The sequence below is a fragment of the Oryctolagus cuniculus genome, chromosome 3, assembly GCF_964237555.1.
Source record: "Oryctolagus cuniculus chromosome 3, mOryCun1.1, whole genome shotgun sequence".
NCBI lineage: Eukaryota > Metazoa > Chordata > Mammalia > Lagomorpha > Leporidae > Oryctolagus > Oryctolagus cuniculus.
Window position 1 is genome coordinate 13,375,167 of NC_091434.1, and position 21,193 is coordinate 13,396,359.

General features: G+C 36.4%; 1 long non-coding RNA gene across 2 annotated transcripts in view; it reads right to left on the minus strand.

Annotated features, from left to right (window-relative positions):
• The window catches only part of LOC138849151 (uncharacterized), a 54,687-nt gene that overhangs the window by 22,933 nt on the left and 10,561 nt on the right, over positions 1 to 21,193 (minus strand). The window lies entirely within an intron of this gene.

A 21,193-nucleotide genomic window follows, 5' to 3' on the forward strand; every position in this document is an offset into this window, starting at 1 on the left:
TAAAAGGAAATTGATGGCATACCAAAGGCAAGAAGACACTGGCTGCTTTTATACCACAGACTAAAATGATTTTACTAACATTTTTGAAAGACTGTTTTTTTCCTGCAAATGTTAAGGTCCAAAAAATATTCTAAGCAATAATACTGTTTTGCTTCTGGCTGGCTATTCTGCAAACCTATATCATATAAGTTATAATTATTAGGTTTGACTGTGGCTTAGTTTCCAAAGATTTTTTTGTATTTATTTTTATTATCAATTATCATAATCATTAATATTGTCTATAATTTTAAAACAGTCCTTCTAAGTTTCAATGAAACCCTGAATTGTACAACTGTAGCTTTACCATACCTTTATCCTCCAGAATATTGGCCTTAATATATAAACTGGATGTATAAGACACTCTTGCTTTACTAACAAAAGATGTTTACTTTAGTTTTAAAGGATAATATGTCAATTAAACTTTAATGTATTCATTTGAGAGAGAGTGAAAACTCCATCAATGATTCAGTCTCTAAATACTCATAACAGCTGCCATTAAGCCTCACTAAAACCAGGAACTGGGGATTTGATCCAGGTCTCCCACTTGAGTAGTAGAATCCAATTATTTGAGCCATCATTGCTGCCTTGCAGGGTCTGAATTGGAAGGAAACTGGAGTCAGGGACTAGAGGTAGACAGTTCCGGACATAGGCACTTCGATATAGGAGATAGGTATCTAAATACGCTAAATACCCTCTCCAGGTACTTACGCTTTTATACAGCTGTAAATATATGCTCAAATTGACATAAAACATTTCATGTTCTATTAAAACCTCTGCTAATGATTGATCATTAAAAAAAAACATTAATCTCTCAAAGTTCCAAAGCATATCCAAAGCAATTAAATCAATATAAAGTAATTGACAGGGCTATATGTTGTATGTGAACATGAAGAAATAGTATTAATATTTGTTCCTTTTGGTTGGGAAATTAATGAAAAATCCAGAAGTAAAACATTCTTTCTCTAATTTGAATGCTTTTTCTAATTAAATAATTTTAAAAATCCTTTAACAATTAGCACTCTTATTTATGACACCAGTGATCACCCGAGGCTCTTGCCATGGGCTATCAAGGCTATGGAAGGCTTTGGTGACCATAGACTCTATCAGTATTTGGACATATCCATAAGCAAAGTGAAAGTTCTCTCCTCCCTTCAGAGAAAAGTACATCCTTCTTTGATGGCCCCTACTTTCCATTGAGGTCTCACAGAGATCCTTCATGTCCAATATTTTTTGCCACAGAGTCTTGGCTTTCCATGCCTGAAATGCTCTCACAGGCCTTTCAGTCAGATCAGGTAGCCTTAAGGTTTGATTCTGAGGGAAGAGTGTTATTTACAGTGAATGTCGTTCTAAGGGTTTGCTGTGTAGACTGCTTTCCATATTGGACATTCCTTCCTTTTTAATTCTGTCTATTATTATTTTTTTAACTTTTATTTAATGAATATAAATTTCCAAAGTACGATTTATGGATTACAATAGCTTTCCCCCCATACCGTCCCTCCCACCCACAACCCTCCCCTTTCCCACTCCCTCTCCCCTTCCATTCACATCAAGATTCATTTTCGATTATCTTAATATACAGAAGATCAGCTTAGTATACATTAAGTAAGGATTTCAACAGTTTGCTCCCACACAGAAACATAAAGTGAAAAATAATAGATGATTTTTTTTAAATGATGATGAAATCAGATCAGACCTATTGTCATGTTTAATCCCAGTGAGAGTCAAGTTGGGAATTGATAATTTCTTTTTTTTTTTACAGAAGATCAGTTTAGTATGCATTAAGTAAAGATTTCAACAGTTTGCACCCCCATAGAAACACAAAGTGAAATATATTGTTTGAGTACTCGTTATAGCATTAAATCTCAATGCACAGCACATTAAAGACAGAGATCCTACATGAGGAGTAAGTGCACAGTGACTCCTGTTGTTGACTTTATGAATTGACACTCCTGTCTATGGCATCAGTAATCTCCCTATGCTCCAGTCATGAGTTTCCAAGGCTATGGAAGCCCTCTGAGTTCTCCGACTCTTATCTTGTTTAGACAAGGTCATATTCAAAGTGGAGGTTCTCTCCTCCCTTCAGAGAAAGGTACCTCCTTCTTTGAAGACCTGTTCTTTCCACTGGGATCTCACTCACAGAGATCTTTTGCCAGAGTGTCTTGGCTTTCCATGCCTGAAATACTCTCATGGGCTTTTCAGCCAGATCCGAATGCCTTTAGGGCTGATTCTGAGGCCAGAGTGCTATTTAGGACATCCACCATTCTATGAGTCTGCTGAGTATCTCACTTCCCATGTTGGATCACTCTCCCCTTTATTCTATCGGTTAGTGTTAGCAGGTACTAGACTTGTTTATGTGCTCCCTTTGACTCTTAGTCCTTTCATTATGATCAATTGTGAACTGAAATTGATCACTTGGAATAGTGAGATGGCATTGGTACATGCCACCTTGATGGGATTGAATTGGAATCCCCTGGTATGTTTTTAACTCTACCATTTATGGTAAGTCAGCTTGAGCATGTCCCAAATTATACATCTCTTCACTCTCTTATTCCCACTCTTATGTTTAACAGGGATCACATTTCAGTTAATTTTCAACACTTAAGAATAACTGTGTATTAATTACAGAATTAAACCAGTCATATTAAGTAGAACAGACAAAAAAAAACTACTAAGAGGGATAATGTATTAAGTTGTTCATTAACAGTCAGGGCTATGCTGATCAAGTCACCGTTTCCCATAGTGTCCATTTCACTTCAACAGGTTTCCTTTTTGGTGTTCAGTCAGTTGTCACCGATCAGGGAGAACATATGGTATTTGTCCCTTTGGGACTGGCTTATTTCACTCAGCATGATGTGTTCCAGATTCCTCCATTTTGTTGCAAATGACTGCATTTCATTGTTTCTTACTGCAGTATAGTATTCTAAAGAGTACATATCCCATAATTTCTTTATCCAGTCTACCGTTGATGGGCATTTAGGTTGGTTCCAGGTCTTAGCTATTGTGAATTGAGCTGCAATAAACATTAGGCTGCAGACCGCTTTTTTGTTTGCCAATTTAAATTCCTTTGGGTAAATTCCAAGGAGTGGGATGGCTGGGTCGAACGGTAGGGTTATCTTCAGGTTTCTGAGGAATCTCCAGACTGACTTCCATAGTGGCTTGACCAGTTTGCATTCCCACCAACAGTGGGTTAGTGTCCCTTTTTCCCCACATCCTCGCCAGCATCTGTTGTTGGTAGATTTCTGCATGTGAGCCATTCTAACCGGGGTGAGGTGAAACCTCATTGTGGTTTTGATTTGCATTTCCCTGATTGCTAATGACCTTGAACATTTTTCATGTGCCTGTTGGCCATTTGGATTTCCTCTTTTGAAAAATGTCTATTGAGGTCCTTGGCCCATCTCTTAAGTGGGTTGTTGGTTTTGTTTTTGTGGAGTTTCTTGATCTCTTTGTAGATTCTGGTTATTAACCCTTTATCTGTTGCATAGTTTGCAAATATTTTTTCCCATTCTGTCAGTTGTCTCTTCACTCTCCTGACTGTTTCTTTTGCAGTACAGAAACTTCTCAATTTGATGCAATCCCAATAGTTACCAGGCACTTGATGTTATTTATATGATCACTTTTACATTTAAACCTATTTATATGGTGACTTTAACATTTAATATGATCATTTTAACAATACTCTATATGTTTTTTGTGGGGGTTCAAACTGTTGAAATATGTACTTAACATGTAATTGATCCTCTGTTTATAAAATCAAACTAAAAATGAGCTGTAATGAAGAAGGGGATGAGAGAGGGAGAAGGAGGAGGGATGGGAGTCAGGTGGCAGGGTGGGCAAAGGGGCAAGAACCACTATATTCCTAAAGTTGCACCTATGAAAAATGCATTTATTAAATAAAAGTCTTTAAAAAATCCTTTAAACTCATTATTTGAATGAAGGAAATACTAGAAAATTGTACCAGCATACAAAGAAAGTGAGAATAAATGTTACTAAATAAAAAGTGCTAATTTTAAAGCCTCAGTCACATACATAACTAACATAATAGAAGAGAAAATGTCGGAGAACATTAGAAAGTCAGAGACAAAAAAATATGGTGTTTCTACTAGCAAATGCTCTATTGTCAGCATTCTGCAGAGAAAGATTTTTTTTTTATTTGACAGGTAGAGTTACAGACAGTGAGAGACAGAGACAGAGAGAAAGGTTTTCTTTCCGTTGGTTCACTCCCCAAGTGGCCGCTAAGGCTGGCACTGTGCTGATCCAAAGCCAAGAGCCAGGTGCTTCTTCCTGGTCTCCCATGCGGGCGCAGGAGCCCAAGCACTTGGACCAACCTCCACAGCCCTCCCAGGCCACAGCAGAGAGCTGAACTGGAAGAGGAGCAACCAGGACTAGAACCCGCCGCCCATATGGGATGCCGGCGCCGCAGGCGGAGGATTAACCAAGTGAGCCACGACGCCGGCCCGAGAAAGAGATTTATTATAAGGAATTGTCTCAACTGATTATGGTGGCAGTGTGAAGTCCCAAGACTTGCAGTTAGGAAGATGGTGACCCAGGGGAGTGAAGATATGGCTCCAGGTGAAAGGCCAGCAGCCTTGAGACCAGGAGGAGGTGACACTTGCATTCAGTTCTGAAAGTGCAGTACAGAGGACAATGTCTCAGCTCAAACCAATAGCTACACTCAAAGTTATGCAGGAAGGCAGAATTATCTCTTATTTAGAGAAGGATCAATCTTTCAGTTTTATTGAACTCTTCTAGGGACTGAATGAGGCCCACTCACATTAGGACTAGCAGTACGATTTAATCAGTCTATCGATTTAATTGGTAAAGCCCTTCAAGAACATCTCACAGAAACACCCGAATGTTTGACCAGATGTCTGGATACCTTCTTGTTCAGTCAAGTTGACGCATTATATTAACCAGAACAACTAGTAAGAAGATTTTTAAATTCATATTGAGATTAATATATTCAGTCATTCTACCAACGCTAATTGGTATCATGATGGGTGTCAGATTCACTCCAGGTACTAGGAACCTCATGAGATACAAGGTGATTGACTTCAGTGGATTCATGGTACTCAGGAAACAGAAAAATGCTTACATAACAACAGAGCTGAAACAGAAGGTAAATATGTTAAGAGAAATAAGTCAAGCCCATAAAGATAAACACAATGTGATTTCAACATACATAAAATCTGAAAAACTTTAACCTTACAGCAGTTGAAAGTAGAATGGTATTTATCTGAGGCTAGACAAAGTAGGGAATAAGGAGGGATTTGGAAAGGATTTTAGCAGTTACTACGTTATAGTTAGGAATAGAAAGTTCTGGTATTCTATTGCACAATAGGGCGACTACAGATGATGTTAATGCACTGTTTTTTTTTTTATGAAAAGCGCTGGAAGATAGGATTTTGAATATTTTGACTATGAATAAAAATGTTTGAGGAGATAGGCATGCCTATCCTGATTTGGACTTTATAAAACATAAAATATATCAAAACATAACATGGTACTCCATAAATACATTCAAATTTTATCTGCCAGTTAAAAATAAAAACAATGAAAATAAAACTAAATGTATTCAGACAGTTACCAAAGGCAATGGATTGGAAATAAAGACTGAGGTTACAAGGTACAGAAAGAATGCTCAGGAGTTTTTATCTTTAAAATTCAGAAAATGATAATGAGTTTGACTGTAACAAAAAGGTAATAAGCACTCCATGAAAAAGGAAGAAGTGTCTTGTAATGTATAAAGAGACAGATAGCATCGTTAAAAAGATTACAGATGCAAGCAGACTGGAAAACCAAGAGAAACCTGACTGGTTAGGACAAGACTGAGTGAAAATGGGGTCTGCCTTTAAAGCTTAATACATACTGAATGATTCTTGATTGCTAGCAGTTTCCAAGTGCAACATTGTCATTAGGCAAAAGAAAACTCAACAGCCCACACAATATCTTACTCCATTTTTAGAAAATTTTAGTTTTTGCTTGAGTTTAGCAATCATCGATGATTCTGTCATTTGATGACCTTTTCTGTCCAATATTCAGCCTTCACATTCACATGATCATTGCCTAATTGAACAGTCATTAACAAAGCACTAGGAATGGTGGGCATCATGCTATATGCTGGTAAATCACAGTGGATAGAATATATATGTCCCCCTGTTCATGCAGTAGAAAGCCTTCTAGGAGAAGCAGTATATATAGAATCACCAAAGAAAACACACATTTTAAAAATGTGATTATGACAAGGAATGCAAAGTATGGACTACTTAATTGTCAGGGATATTGTTAAAAATCATTCCCACATTAAATAATCCCAGAGACATGTAGAAATCTGAAGTTGTCATATCTTGGAAAACCAGAAAACACAATAGGTTATGGCAAATCAATTCACAGATCTGCTTTGAAGTATGCCTAAACCTGTAATAACATCCAAGAATAGATCTATAGATTCACTGTCATCCTTACCTGAAAATAAGAAAAACATTTTAAGTTTCTTTTTTACTTCATGTTCTCAATTCCCTTTCAGGAGGGGTGTGTTTATTTGACTTGGAAATTATATCTGGAACCTAGGCTGTTAAAAATCCAAGAGACACAGGGAATAAATGCAAGTTTTGACAGTTTTCTGCCTCTAGGCAATTAAACTTTCATCAGTCCTTCTTGTAACCAAACAGGAGAAATAAACCTGTAATTGATATGAGATTAACTAATTTGCTTACCTAAAGTCTAGGCTATTTTTCATCATACCAACTCAGAGACACCCAACATCCCCAATCTCAACCAGAAAGCAAAATACGTGTCCCACCAATCTTCAGTGAATTACCATCAAAAGGATTTTAATTATGAAAGTGTTAAGGGTAATAAAAGAAACTGAGAAAGCTGGTTTATATCTACCAAGATTGGTTCAATTCTTTGGATTGGCCCTGACCTTGTAGCCCCAACAATCTATGGAAGCCTTTTATTTATCCTCAAAGTTGGTTTTTATCAGCCAAGATTGGTTCAATTCTACAGACTGACCTGGCATTATAGCTCAAACAAGCTATGGAAGCCTTTTATTATCCTTTGCACACATTCAGCTCTTACCATTGAGCTACTATCCTTGTCCTTTTACTGTTGTTGATTCTCAGCCATTGCCATTCACCATCTCACATTAATCACACACCTTCTACAAAATGTCAGGGCCCTAGTTCCCTGTTCTTGGAGCATCCATGCTCACAGGTGATGTGACTAAACTGTCTTATAACTCTTTATTAGCTGGGATTCTATGTAACATTAATTTAGTTAGAGTGAATGAATGAATCCTGAAAAGGAGACTAATATTTGTGGGTGGATGCTTTTAACAGAGCACAACTTTTACACCATGAATTGTAATAAATAAAACACTGAACACATGTTTTTTGGCTCTAATTTTGCATTCAAATATAGCCTTTTTTAAGACTACCTAGACATTTAACTATGTTAGGCATTGAAGTTTTTGATTCTAAAATGAGAACGCTCAAGTAGAACTGATGGCTAAATTTAATTAACTATGTTTAAGCAGAGTTCTTGAGCTCAGAATGAACATGTATTAATTCATTCATCCATTTAGTGATTCAAGTATTAACTCATTCAATAAATATGTATTTAGAATAAACTCTGGTAAGACTGTATTCTAATCAAAGCCCTAAATATGTGGGAAAAGAATGGTTTTATTTTCTCATCATATTGGATTTGATTGGTACAGAAGACTATAAATATATTTTTGAAGTAGAAAAAATGCTATCTAATTCTGGAATCAAGCAAACAAAAGAATTATTATGGTTTTATAATCTCATTTATTGCTTTACTTATTCATTCATTAATTTAATAAACATGTACTGAAGTTCTACTATCTATATTGGATGCAGCTCAATTCCTACAGGAAAGAATGATATTTCAGCAGATTATTTGGGTAAGTACAAAAGCTTATCATATCTTGCTCATAAAATGTTAATTGAAAAGAGAGGATAGAATAAATTCTTTGCTTTGCAAAGCACTGGGAACTTTCTTCACAGACAACTGAGAATCGTTAAAGCTTTAATGGAACAGGGGGATATGACCTGGTTGGAAATATCTTCTGGAGAAAATGTGAAGGATGAGTTAGAAGGAAGCCTGAAAAGAGCAATGAGGCCTAGATGGAGGCTGCTTGCATAGACCAGGTGAGAGAAGATGGAATCACAACCAGGAACTTAAGCTATGGGATGAAGAGAAGGTCACATTCTCAGAAGAGATTTTATACCCAATCGACAAATAGATTACCAACCCTAATACAACTGCGTTAGTGAGAAAGAGGAATAGAATGAGCAAGAGAAAACAAACCAATAAGGGATGTAATGTATATTATATATTTTTACATAAGTAATTACACATGAAATTACATATTCATGTGATCATAGAGAGTGAGAAGTACTATGATCTATCTTCTACAAGTTGGAGAGCCAGGAAGCTGGTGGTTCAATTCAGCCCAAGTCTGAAGATGTGAGAACCAGGGTTTCAATGATGTGAATGTCAGTACCAGGGCCGGAAAAGATGAGATGATATGTCCCATCTCAATCCCCAAGACAGGGAAAATAGAAGCAAATCCCTCCTTCCTCCTTCTTTTGTTATATTCACACCATCAACGGATTGGATGATGCCTGTGCACACTGTGGTGCACAATCTACTTTTCTCATTCTACCAGTTCAAATGCTGATCTCATTCAGAGAATTCTCTCCAGCAAACTCCAAAACAATGTTTAATCTAGACAACACAAGACCCGCTCAGGTTGAGGCATAAAATTATTTATCACAATAACCCAGTTATGTGGATTTAGAGGTAACCAGTAAACTGGCATATAAAAATCCATTAAGGATCTGAAGTTCAAGGCAGTAAAATCTAATATTCCCCTATAGCATTTGGTATGTGCTTATCAGGGGTGAGGAATGTCTGACCTGCAGGCTGTATAAGGCTTGTAAAATCATTTTGTCTGATCTTGCCCTGCCATGGCAACTGTAGATGGGACTTTAAATTCAATAAAGGGCTAATTGTTGAGTTGATAATTTGGTGTAACCCAGAAATGATTTATAAATACCTAAATGGCCCTTGTCAGAAGAAAGATTCCCCGGGAATCTAGAATTAACTTTCTGAGATTAAATTTACAGATTTAATCCTTGCAATTATATTATCAGCAACTTTTCCTGGCATTTATCTATTTTGCTTATATTATAGAAAAAACAACTTTTTCTTTTGTTGATATTTGGTATTACATTCATCAAGGGCATCAGTCTGTAGTTTTCTATTTAAAATGTATATTTCTTTTATTTTTTAGGAATATAAATTTCACAATTACAACTTTAGGAATATAGTTATTATTCCCACGCCTCCCCTGCCCTCTCCCCTTGCCATTCCTATTCTCCATTAAGATTCATTTCCAATTAATTTGTACACAAAAGACCAACTCTATACCAAGTAAAGATTTCAACAATTTGCACACACCCACGTGTACACACACACAAAACTGTTTGAGAAGTGGTTTTAGAGTTAACTCTCAATACAAGTCATTGAGGACAAAGGCCCTGTATGGGGAGTTAGTGCACAGTGACTCCTATTGTTAATTTAACAATTAACACTCTTATGTATGATGTCAGTGACCACCTGAGAACCTTAAAATGAACTGCCTAGGCTGTGGAAGTCCTTTGAGTCCACAAACTCCATCAGTATTTAGACAAAGCCCTAAGCAAAGTGGGAATTCTCTCTTCCCTTTAGAGAAAAGTATACCCTTCTTTGATGGCCACGTCTTTCCACTGGGTTCTCATAGAGATCCTTGATGTAGAACATTTTTTGCCACGGTGTCTTGGCTTTCCATGTCTGAAATGTTCTTACGTGCTTTTCATCCAGACCAGGAAGACTTAAGGGCTGATACTGAGATCAGAGTGTTACTTAAAGAAATTGTCATTCTATGAGTCTGCTGTGTGGATTGCTTCCAATGTTAGACATTCTCTCCTTTTTAAATATATCTATTATTGTTACCAGACACTTGTTCCTATTTGTATGATTTCTTTAACACTTAATCCTATCTATATGTTCACTTTAACATTTAATATGATTACTTTAACAATTAAGATGGCATTTTTACCATCAAGTTTAATAGGATTCAGAGGATCATGACAAATTTTTAAAGTGTACCCATAGAAGTAAGTCTATTGGAATGTATGCAGAACTATAAAGCTTTACAGTTACAAACTTCCTCCTCTCTTATACTCACTCTTATTTTTTACTGAGATATATTTTCAATGGAATTTATACACATACAATTAACTGTGTTGAGGAGAGTTCAACAAGTAGTATGAAGAAAAAAAAGATGGAAAAACAAAGAAAAAGAAACTGATCCTGGACAGTAAAGACAAAGGCAGCTCAAGTTATCCCTTCTTGAATTGTCAATTTCACTTCTACAGATTTCGTTTTAGGATCTCTATTAGTTCTCACAAATCAGGGAGAACGTATGGTATTTGTCCATTTGGGACTGGCTCATCTCACTAAGTATGCTTTACAGATTCATCCATTTTGTTGTAAATGACTGGATTTCATTTTTTTTTACCTCTGTGTAGTATTCCATAGTGTACATTTCCAATAATTGCTTTATCCAGTCATTGGTTAATGGGCATTTAGGTTGATTCCATGTCTTAGCTATTGTGAATTGAGCTGTAATAAACATGGAAGTACAGATAGCTCTTTGGTTTACTGTTTTCATTTCCCTTGGATAAATTCCCAGCACTGGGATGGCTGAGTCATATGGTATGTCTATATTCAAGATTTTTGAGGTATCTCCATACTGTCTTTCATAGGGCTTACCAGTTTACATTCCCACCAACAGTGGATCAGGGAACCTTTTTCTCACATCCTCACCAGCATTTGCTGTTTGTTGGTTTCTGTATGAAAGATTTTCTAACTGGAGTGAGATGAGACCTCATTGTGCTTTTGACTTGCATTTCCCTGATAGCCAGTGATCCTGAACAGTCTTTCATGAGCCTGTTGGCCATTTGGCTTTCTTCTTTTGAAAAAACGTCTTAAGTCCATGTATTGCTTGTTTAGTTGTTGTGAAGTTTCTTGATCTCTTTGTATGTTCTGGTTATTAATCTTTTCACAATTGCATAGTTTGCAAATAATTTCTCCCATTCTGTTGGTTGCTTCTTCACTTTCCTGTTTCTTTCACTGTACAGAAACTTCTCAATTTGAAGTAATCCCATTTGTTAATTTTGGCTTTGACTGCCTGTACTTCTGTATTTCTGTCTTGGTTATGGGTCTGTTTGGGTTTTCTATGTCTTCATGGCTCAATTTAAGTAGGTTTTTTGTGTTCAGGAATCTATCCATTCCTTCTAGGTTTCCTAGTTTGTTGGCATACATCTCTTTGTACTAATTTCTGGTGATTCATTTTACCTCTGTGGTGTCTGTTGTTACATTTCCTTTTTAACCTCTAATTTTATTGATTTTGGTCTTATTTCTCATTTTTTTTGGTTACTTGGGACAATGCTGTGAAATTTTGTTTATTTTTTTCAAAAAACCAGCTCTTTGTTTTGCTCATCCTTTGTATTTTTTTGGATTCAATTTTTTTTTTATTTCTTCCCTAATTTTAATTATTTATTTTCTTCTACTAGGTTTGGGTTTGGTTTGCTGTTGTTTTTCTAGATCCTTGAGATGCATTGATAGTTCATTTATTTGGTTCCTTTCCAATTTCTTGTTGTAGGCACCTGTTGTAGTAAACCTTCCTCTTAACACTGCTTTTGCTATACCCCATAAATCTTGATATGTTGTTTTGTCATCTTCTTCTGTTTCCAGAATTTTTTTTATTACTCTTGTGATTTCTTTTATGACCCACTCTCCATTCAGGAGGATGCTGTTCAGTCTCCATGTGTTTGCATGTCTTCTAGCGATTCCTGAGTTGCTGAATTCCAACTTCATTCCATTGTGGTCTGAGAAGATGCATGATATGATTTCCATTTTTTTTGAATTTGCTGAGACTTGCTTTATGGCCTAGGATGTGGTCAATCCTAGAGAAAGTTCCATGGACTGCTGAAAAAAATATGTATTCTACAGCTGTAGGATGAAAAGTTCTGTAGATATCTGTTAGGTCCATTTGATTTATAGTGTTGATTAAATCTGCTGTTTCCTCACTGATTTTCTGGTTGATATGTTCATTGCTGAAAGTGGAGTATTGAAGTCCCCATTATTATTGTATTTCAGTCTAAGTCTCCGTGTAAGTCCTTTAACATTTATTTTAAATAGCCAGGTACCCTGTAATTAGGTGCATATATATTTATTATAGTTACATCTTCCTGTTGAATTGATCTCTTAGTCATTACATAGTGCCCTTCTTTATCTCCTTAAACAGTTTTTGTGTTAAAGTCTATTTTGTCTAGTATTAGGATGGTTACACAGCTCTTTTATGATTTCTGATAGCATGGGATATCTTTTTCCCTCCTTTCACTTTCAGTCTGCATGCATCTTCATTAGTGAGATGTGTTTCTTGTAGGCAGCAAATAGATAGGTTTTATTTTTCAATCCATTCAGCCAGTCTGTGTCTTTTAACTGGAGAGTTGGTGCTATTTACCTTTAAGGTGGCTATTGGTAAGTAATAACTTTGCACTGCCACTTTTCCAAAAATATTCCTATTTTTTACTTTGAATTTCCTTTGAACTTTAATGACAGATTTTCTTCCTTTGCCTTCTTTTTTAGTGATAACTATGTTCCTGTGTTTCTGTGTGTAGCACATTCTCAGCATCTTTTGTAGGGCTGGACAGCTAGTGGCAAACTCTTTCAATTTCTGTTTGTTATGGAAAGTCTTTATTTCAACTTCATACATAAATGAGAGCTTGGCAGGGTATTATATTCTGGGTTGACAGGCTTTTTTTTTGTCTTGAGAGTTGGACTTGCCATTCTCTCCTAGCCTGCATGGTTTCTGATGAGAAGACTGCTATGAGTCTAATTGGAGATCCTCTGGAATAATCTGGCATTTCTCTCATGCACATTTTAGAATCTTCTCTATATGTTTTACTGTGGTAAGTTTAATTACAATGTGTTGTGGCAAATATTTTTTCTGGTCTATCAGGTGTTCTATGTGATTCCTGTACTTGGACGTCCCTTTCTTTCTCCAAATTAGGGAAGTTTTCTGTTATTATTTCACTAAAAAGGCCTTCTAATTCTTTTTTTTTTTCCATGCCTTCAGGAACTCTAGAACCCATATGTTCTGTCATTTTAAAGTATCCTTTAGATTCCCAACAGTGTTTTTTGTTTTCTAATTCCCTCATCTTGTTGTTGGTTTGACTGTATAATTTTCTGTGCTTTGTCTTATAAGTCCTTCCTTCCTACCTTCCTTCCTTCCTTCCTTCCTCCCTTCCTTCCTTCCTTCCTTCCTTCTTTCCTTTTTTGCTGTGACAGCTTTTTTCTTTGTATTATGGCTCCATAGTTAAGTGTAATGTCTGCTTTCAGTGAATATCCAGAGACTTGTAGTGGGTGTGGCCAGGGAGATCTGTTCAGTTCTCCAGGGTTAAGGGTGTACCTAAGGTGACACACCCAGGTTTGGTATGATAAATCTCTCTCTCTCTCTCTCTCTCTCTCTCTCTCTCTCTCTCCCTCTCTGTCTCTCTTTTTAATTAGAGGGGAAATTTATTCTGCTCAGATGAACTCCTCACCTCAAATGAGATCAGTGCCTGGGTGCTAGCCCCAGTGGGTATAATATTCATCCACTCTGTCCCAAGGACCACACAAAAGATGTGTGCAGTCCTCAGTGTAAGTTCAGATTACCCAGCAATGTCTCTCACCAGGTAACCTGGAAGCCCTGAGCTTGTGAAGTCTCCCACTGTGACTGCCTAAAGTCCCAGCCACACTGTGAGTCTTCCCAAACACCCTCAGTTTTTTTCACAGTCCCGGAACAGAAGCCTCACACAGTCACAAGTTCAGAGCCCTGTGTTAGTTCTCCTCACCAGAGTCAGGAGTTTACACTCGGCTGGGTGTTGAGCATGGCCTCAAGCTGGTGCAACTGTAATATATGTCCAAAATGGCACCTGCTATTTTGGTTTGTTACAGGACACCATTGTAAAGTGATAGGTGAGGGAGAAATGCATCCATCCCATCCTGTTTTTTTCTTCTCCTCTAGTTTGGCAGGTACACTATCCCCAATGGGGCTGCAAGCTGGGTTTCCTCTAGGCTCTTCCTCCAGCTTTTTCGCCTGTGGTTGGGCTGCTGTGGTATGCTCTCATCACACTTTCTAATGCTGATGTGTAGTCTCTTGGCTAGTGGGGTCCCAAGTTGTGGGCGTCCACACCCTCCACATAGATTCACCATGTCCCTCTAATTTTGGTAGTTTTCTCTGCCGTTTTCTCCTAACTCTTCCCTGAGACTACACTCGCTCCATTTTTTTTTTTTAATTATCTTTTCCTGGACTAGAGCAGTAAGCTCCCTCTCCATCCTGCCATCTGAGAACCTTTCTGATTTTGATTTCAAAGTAATGCCAACCTCATAAAAATGCTTGGCAGAGGTCCATCTTTTTCATATTTTGTATAATACTTTGAAATGTATTGAAATTAGTTATTTAAACATTTTAATTGTATTTTATTTATATAAAGAGAACAAATTTCATGTATTTCATATTTACAGGTTTATAAGCATAGTGATACCACTCTCCTGCCTATCCTCCCACTCTCCCTCCTCCTTCCTTTCTGGTTCTTTCTTTTAATTTTTATAATGACATACTTTCAGTTTATTTTATAATCATAAGTTTAACCCATCACTAAGTAAAGAATGGAGCAAATAGTAAGAACAAAACAAAAAACAAAAAAACACTATTCTTAAACAGTAGAGACAAGAGCTATAAACAATAATCAAATCTCAAAATGTCAATTTTGCTTACAAACATTATAGTTTTTGTACTCTATTAGATACCACAGATCAAGGAAAACATACGATATTTGTCATTTTGACTGGCTTATTTCACTAAGTGTAATGGTTTCCAGTTGCATGCATTTAGTTGCAAAGACAGGATTTCAGTCTTTTTTTTACAGTTGAGTAGTATTCCATAATATATTGGGAGATATATATATATTATATATATAGGTATATATATATATATAACTGTGTTTATAAACACAGTTTTATAAACACAGTTTATAAACACAGTTTCTTTATCCACTCATCAGCTGATGGATAGCTGGGTTGATTCCATATCTTAGTGACTGTGAATTGAGTTGCAATAAATATGGGGATACAAGTAACTCTTTCATATACTAATTTCAATTCATTTGGATAAATTCCCAGGAGTGAGTCATATGGTAAATATGCTTTCAGCTTTCTGAGGTATCTCCCTAATTTCTTCTACAAAGGCTGTATTAGTTTATTCTCCCATCAACAAGGGGTTAGGGTCTCTTGTCCCCACATTCTCACCAGCATTTATTATTTCTTGATTTTTGTATGAGAGTCATTCTAACTGAAGTGAGGTGAAACCTCATTGTGGTTTTGATTTGCATTTCCCTGATGGATAATGATACTCAGCATTTTCTCATGTGTCTGTTGACCATTTGAATTTCCTCTTTTGAAAACTGACTATTCAAGTCCTTTGTTTATTTTTAAACTGGATTGTTTGTTTACATGTTGTTGAGTTTCTTGAGCTTTTTATAGATTTTGGATATTAATCTTTTATGAGTTTCATAATTTGCAAATATTTTTGCCCATTCTGCCAGTTGCCACTTCACTATGCTAAGTGTTTCCTTTGCAAGATGAAGCTTCTCAGCTCAATGTAATCCTATTTGTCTATGTTGACTTTCATTTTCTGTGTTTCTGGGTCTTTTCCAAAAAGTCTTTCCCTTGTCAATGCCATACAGTGTTTCAAAAATATTCCCTAGTAATTTGATGGTGTGATGGTATCAGGTCATAGATTTAGATACTTGATCCATTTTTAATTGTTTTTTTGTAAGGTATAAGTTAAGGGTCTTATTTCATACTTCTGTATGTGGAGATTCAATTATTCCAGCACCATTTGTTGAGGAAACTGTACTTTCTCCAGAGATTGATTTTAGTTCCTTGCCAATGATTAGTAGGTTATAGATGCATGAATTTATTTCTGGAATTTCTATTCTGTTCCATCTGTCTACATATCTATTTTTATGCCAGTACCAAGCTGTTTTGATTATAAGTGCCCTGTAGTGTGTCTTGAACCCTGGTATCAAGTTGCCTCTGGCTTTGTTTTTGTTAAGATACTTTTAGCTACTCAGGGTCTCTTATGCTTCCATATGAATTTTAGAATTTATTTCTTCTATATTTGAGAAGAATGTTCTTGGTATTTTGATTGGGATGGCACTGAGTCTGTAAATTACTTTCAGTAGTATGGACATTTTGATGATGTTAATATTTCCAATGCATGAACATTGAAGACTTTTCCATTTTTTGTATGTCTTCTTATATTTCTTCCTTAAACATTTTGTAATATCCATCATAGAGATCTTTCACCTCTTTGGTTGAGTTTATTCCAAGGTATTTAAATTTTTATAGCTAAGGTGAATGGGATTGATCTTAGGAGTTGTCATTTTCTGTGTATACCAATGCTATTAATTTTGTATGTTAATTTTATATCCTGCCACTTTACCAAACTCTTCTATGAGTCCCAATAGTCTCTCAGTGGAGTTGTTTTGTCCCCTGTATATAGAATCATGTCATTTGCAAATAGGAATAATTTGACTTCTTCCTTTCCAACTTGTATCCCTTTGACTTCTTTTTTTTTTTTAAGATTTTGTTTATTTATTTGAGAGGTAGAGTTACAGACAGTGAGAGGAAGAGACAGAGAGAAAGGTACTCCCTCTGTTGGCTCATTCCCCAAATGGCCGTAACAGCCGGAGTTGCACTGATCCAAAGCCAGGAGCCAGGAACTTCTTCCTGGTCTCCCACACGGATGCAGGGGCCCAAGGACTTGGGCCATCTTCCACTGCTTTCCCAGGCCATAGCAGGGAGATAGATTACAAGAGGAGAAGCCTGGACTAGAACCGGTGCCCATATGGGATGCCAGTGCTGCAGGTGGAGGATTACCCTACTGCATGCTGTCCCCCCACTTTGATTTCTTTTTCTTGCCTAATGGTGCTGGCTAAAAATTCCAGGAGTATATTATATAGCAATGGTGAAACTGAGCATCTCTGTTTCTATATCATAGTGGGAATGCTTCCAACTTTTCTCCAATCAAGAAGATGCTGGCTGTGAGTTTGTCATACATTGCCTTGATTGTGTTGAGGAATCTTCCTTCTATATCCACGTTGCTTAAGGTTTTTTGTCATGAAAGGATGTTGCATTTTATCAAACACTTTCTCTGCATTTATTGAAGTAATCATAAGGTTTTTATTCTTCAATTCTTCATTTTGTCAATGTGATGTGTCACATTTATTGATTTGCATATGTTGAACCATCCCTGTATACCAGGGATAAATCCCACTTGTCCAGTTGCGTGATCTCTCTGATATGTCTGTCACTGGATTTTCTTAGCTAGTATTTTGTGAGGATTTTTGCATTTATGTTCATCAGTGATATTGCTCTATAGTTCTCTTTCTTTGTTGCATCTTTACCTGGATTTGGATCTAAGGTGATGCTGGCCTCATAGAAGGAGTTTGGGAGGATTCCCTCCTTTTCCATTGTTTTGAATAGCTTGAGAAGAATTGGGATTAGTTCTTCTTTAAAAGTCTGGTAGAATTCAGTGGTGAAGTCCTGGGCTTTTCTATGTTGGGAAGGTCTGTTTAGTGATTCAGTCTCCTTCTTAGTTATCTGTTTAGGTTTTTGATGTCTTCAGGTCTTTTCTGGTCATGTTTATAGGAGTACTATGTGCTTCTGTATTTGGATATTCCTTTCTTTCTCCAAATTAGGGAAGTTTTCTGTTATTACTTCACTGAATAGGCCTTGTAATCCATTCTCTCTTTCCATGCATTCAGAGACTCCTAAGACACATAATTTGGGTCATTTGATAATATCCCATAAATCTAGAACTTTTTTTAAAAAAATTCTGATTTTTTCATTTTTTCATATTTTCTCTTTTGTTCTGAGATACTTCCAATTATTTGTCTTCTAATTCAGATACTCTTTTTTCTGCCTCACCTATTCTGTTGTTAAAATTTCCACTATCTTTTTATTTGACATACTGAATTCTTCATTTCTACTATTTCTCATGGGAAAACCTTTCCTCCATGTCATGTATGGATTTCTTTAACTCATGGATTTGCTTCTCATTGCTTCTGAATAACTCTATGATCATTCTTTTGAATTACATTTCAGGTATTTCACCAATTTCCGTATATTTTGAAAATGTACATTGTTCTTTTTGTTGTTGATTTATAGTTTCATTTCATTGTGGTCTGATTTTTATTTTTAATTATTTTTAACTTATCAAAACTGATTTGTGGCCTGACATGTTTATTCCGGAAACTGTTCCATGTGTTGGTAAGAAAAAATGTATATTCTGTAGTGGCTGGATAAAATGTTCAGTAAAAGTATGTTAGGTCTGTTAGTTTTGTAGTATGGCTCTCTGGTGTGTCTTTGTTGATTTTCTGCCTGGATTATCTGTCCAATCATAATACTAGGACACTGAAGTCTTTAACTATTATTGTATTGGAGCCTGTTTCTCCCTTCAGATACATTATTTGCTCTATATATTTGAGGGGCCTGGTGTTGGGTTCATATATATTTATAAATTTTTTTTCTCCTTACTGAATCAAATTTTTATCAATATGTAAGGAAATTCTTTATTTTTATTGGTTTTAATTTATAGTCCATTTTATCTGAAAAGTGTGCATCTACCCTAACTTGCTTTCAGTTTCCATTAGTTATAAAATATCTTCTTGCAGTCCTTTGCATTCAGCCATTGTATGTCTTCAGCTTTGGTGTGTTTTTTTTTTTTAATTGCTTTAGCTAGCCTATTTCTGTCTATTGGGTAATTTATTCTGTTTTTATTCAATGATAACACTGACAGGCCAAAACTAATTCCTATCATTTTGCTCATTACTAACTGTTTTATATATTCTTTGCTTTTCCCTGCCTCTACTATTACTGATCTTTGTGTTTTGATAATTATCTGTTATAACAATATTTGATCTCTTCGTTTTCTCTTTTGTGTATGTGGTTGTTAGTGAGCATTGTACTTTTGTGTGTTTCCTTGATTGTTATTATGATAATTTTACTTGTAAGCATTTCTTGTACAGCTAATCTGCTGCTGATTAATTTCCTCCACTTTTTTTTGTCTAGGAAAAGCCTTATTTCTCTTTCACTTCTAAAGGGTAGCTTTGCTGGATATTATACTCTCTGTTGGCAGCTTTTTTCTTTAAATTCCTTAAATATGTCATCTCATTTTTTTCTTCTTTCATGTAAGGTTTCCACTGAAAAGTCTCATCTTATCTAGTAGTTTATATTTAACCTGGTACTTTTCTGTTACTGCTTTTAGAATTCTTTCATTCTGCTTTATTTTTGAAAATTTGACTATAATGTGCCTTGGAAAAGTTATTTTAGGTTGTGTCTTGGAGTATTTAGAGCTTCATGGGTCTTGAAGTCCACATCTCTTTCAAGATTTGGCATGTTTTCAGCTAAAATTTCAGGGAAAAGATTTTCTATTCTTTTCTCCTACTATGCTGCTTCAGATATTCATATTATGCCAACATTTATTTGCTTAAAATGAGATATGGCATTTTTATTCTTCCAAATTTTTTGCTTGACCACATTATTTTTAAGAATTTATGATCAAGGTCAGAAATTATTTCTTCTATTTGGCCTATTCTATTATTGAAACTCTCAACTGCATTTTTATTTCATCATTTGAAGTTTCCAGTTCAAAATTTCTGGTTGATTATTTTAATAATTTCTATCTCAAATTTCTCATTTTTATCATGCATGGTTTTCTAATTTCTTTGAATTGATTATATGTATTCTCATGTATCTCACTGAATTTCTTTAGGAATTCTTTTCCAGACATTTCATAGATTTCCCTCAAATCAGGATGTACATTTGGAAAACTATTGTGCTCTCCACTGTAGCATGGAGTTTCTGTGCTTCCTTGTTTCTTTATATTTCCTGGGTCCCCACATCAATGCATATGCAATTGGATAAAGGTTGCTTCTTGATGGAAAAGCTCTTGTCAGAAAATCATGTTTTGGGGGCTGGTGCTGTGGCAAAGTGGGTGAAGCCACCACCTGCAGTGCCAGCATCCCATATGGGCACCAGTTTGAGACCTGGCTGTTCCACTTCCAATCTGGCTCTCTGCTGTGGCCTGAGAAAGTAGTGGAAGATGGCTCAAGTCAATGGGCCCCTGCACCCACATGCGTAGACCCAGAGGAAGATCCTGGCTCCTGGCTTCGAATCAGTGCAGCTCCAGCCATTATAGCCAATTAGGGTGTGAACCAGCAGATGGAAGACCTCTCTCTTACTGCCTCTCTTCTTTCTGTGTAACTCTGACTTTCGAATAAATAAATAAATCTTTTAAAAAAAAGGAAAATACTTTTTTCTCTTGGAAGGGATGTGAAGTCCTAGTTGGCTGGTTGGCTAGTTTCTTTACCTTTGGTTCTGGGTGGACCCAGAATGTAGCCTCCATATATTTCTTCAGCTGTGATTATTGTCAGCTGTGTCTATAATTATTGTAATTGTGTAGTCTGCAGCAAACAGATGTAGTGGTGTGACTTTTTAGTGGATACAGGCTTCCCATGTTGTGTGTCCTTGGGTCTCAGAACATTGAGCCACACAAAGACTAGTGATGTTCCTTGTGCTGTGGGACACAAGAGGGACCATTCCCAGGTCTCATAAGTGATTAAGATTGATATTGTGGCTTATGGCACTGATAGCTGCAACTCTGGAACTGTTGGATGTGGATAGGACCTTCTCCAGGTCCTACTGTGTAGACATGAGTGACAATTGGACTTACGGCACTAATAGTCACACTCCCAGAACTATGACAATTAGAGGGGACCATTCTGAGATTCCATGGGACAACTTCAGGTTATTCTAGGAATGCTAGGAATTGTGCACTGAAAAGTATGTATATGGAGTCATATATTTCAGATAGGTCTTCCTCTGGTCCCATGGGGTGAGTAGGGAGAATTCAAATATTTCCTGTGAATATAACACCAGTAATCACAGTCCCAGAGCTGCAGGACAGGGA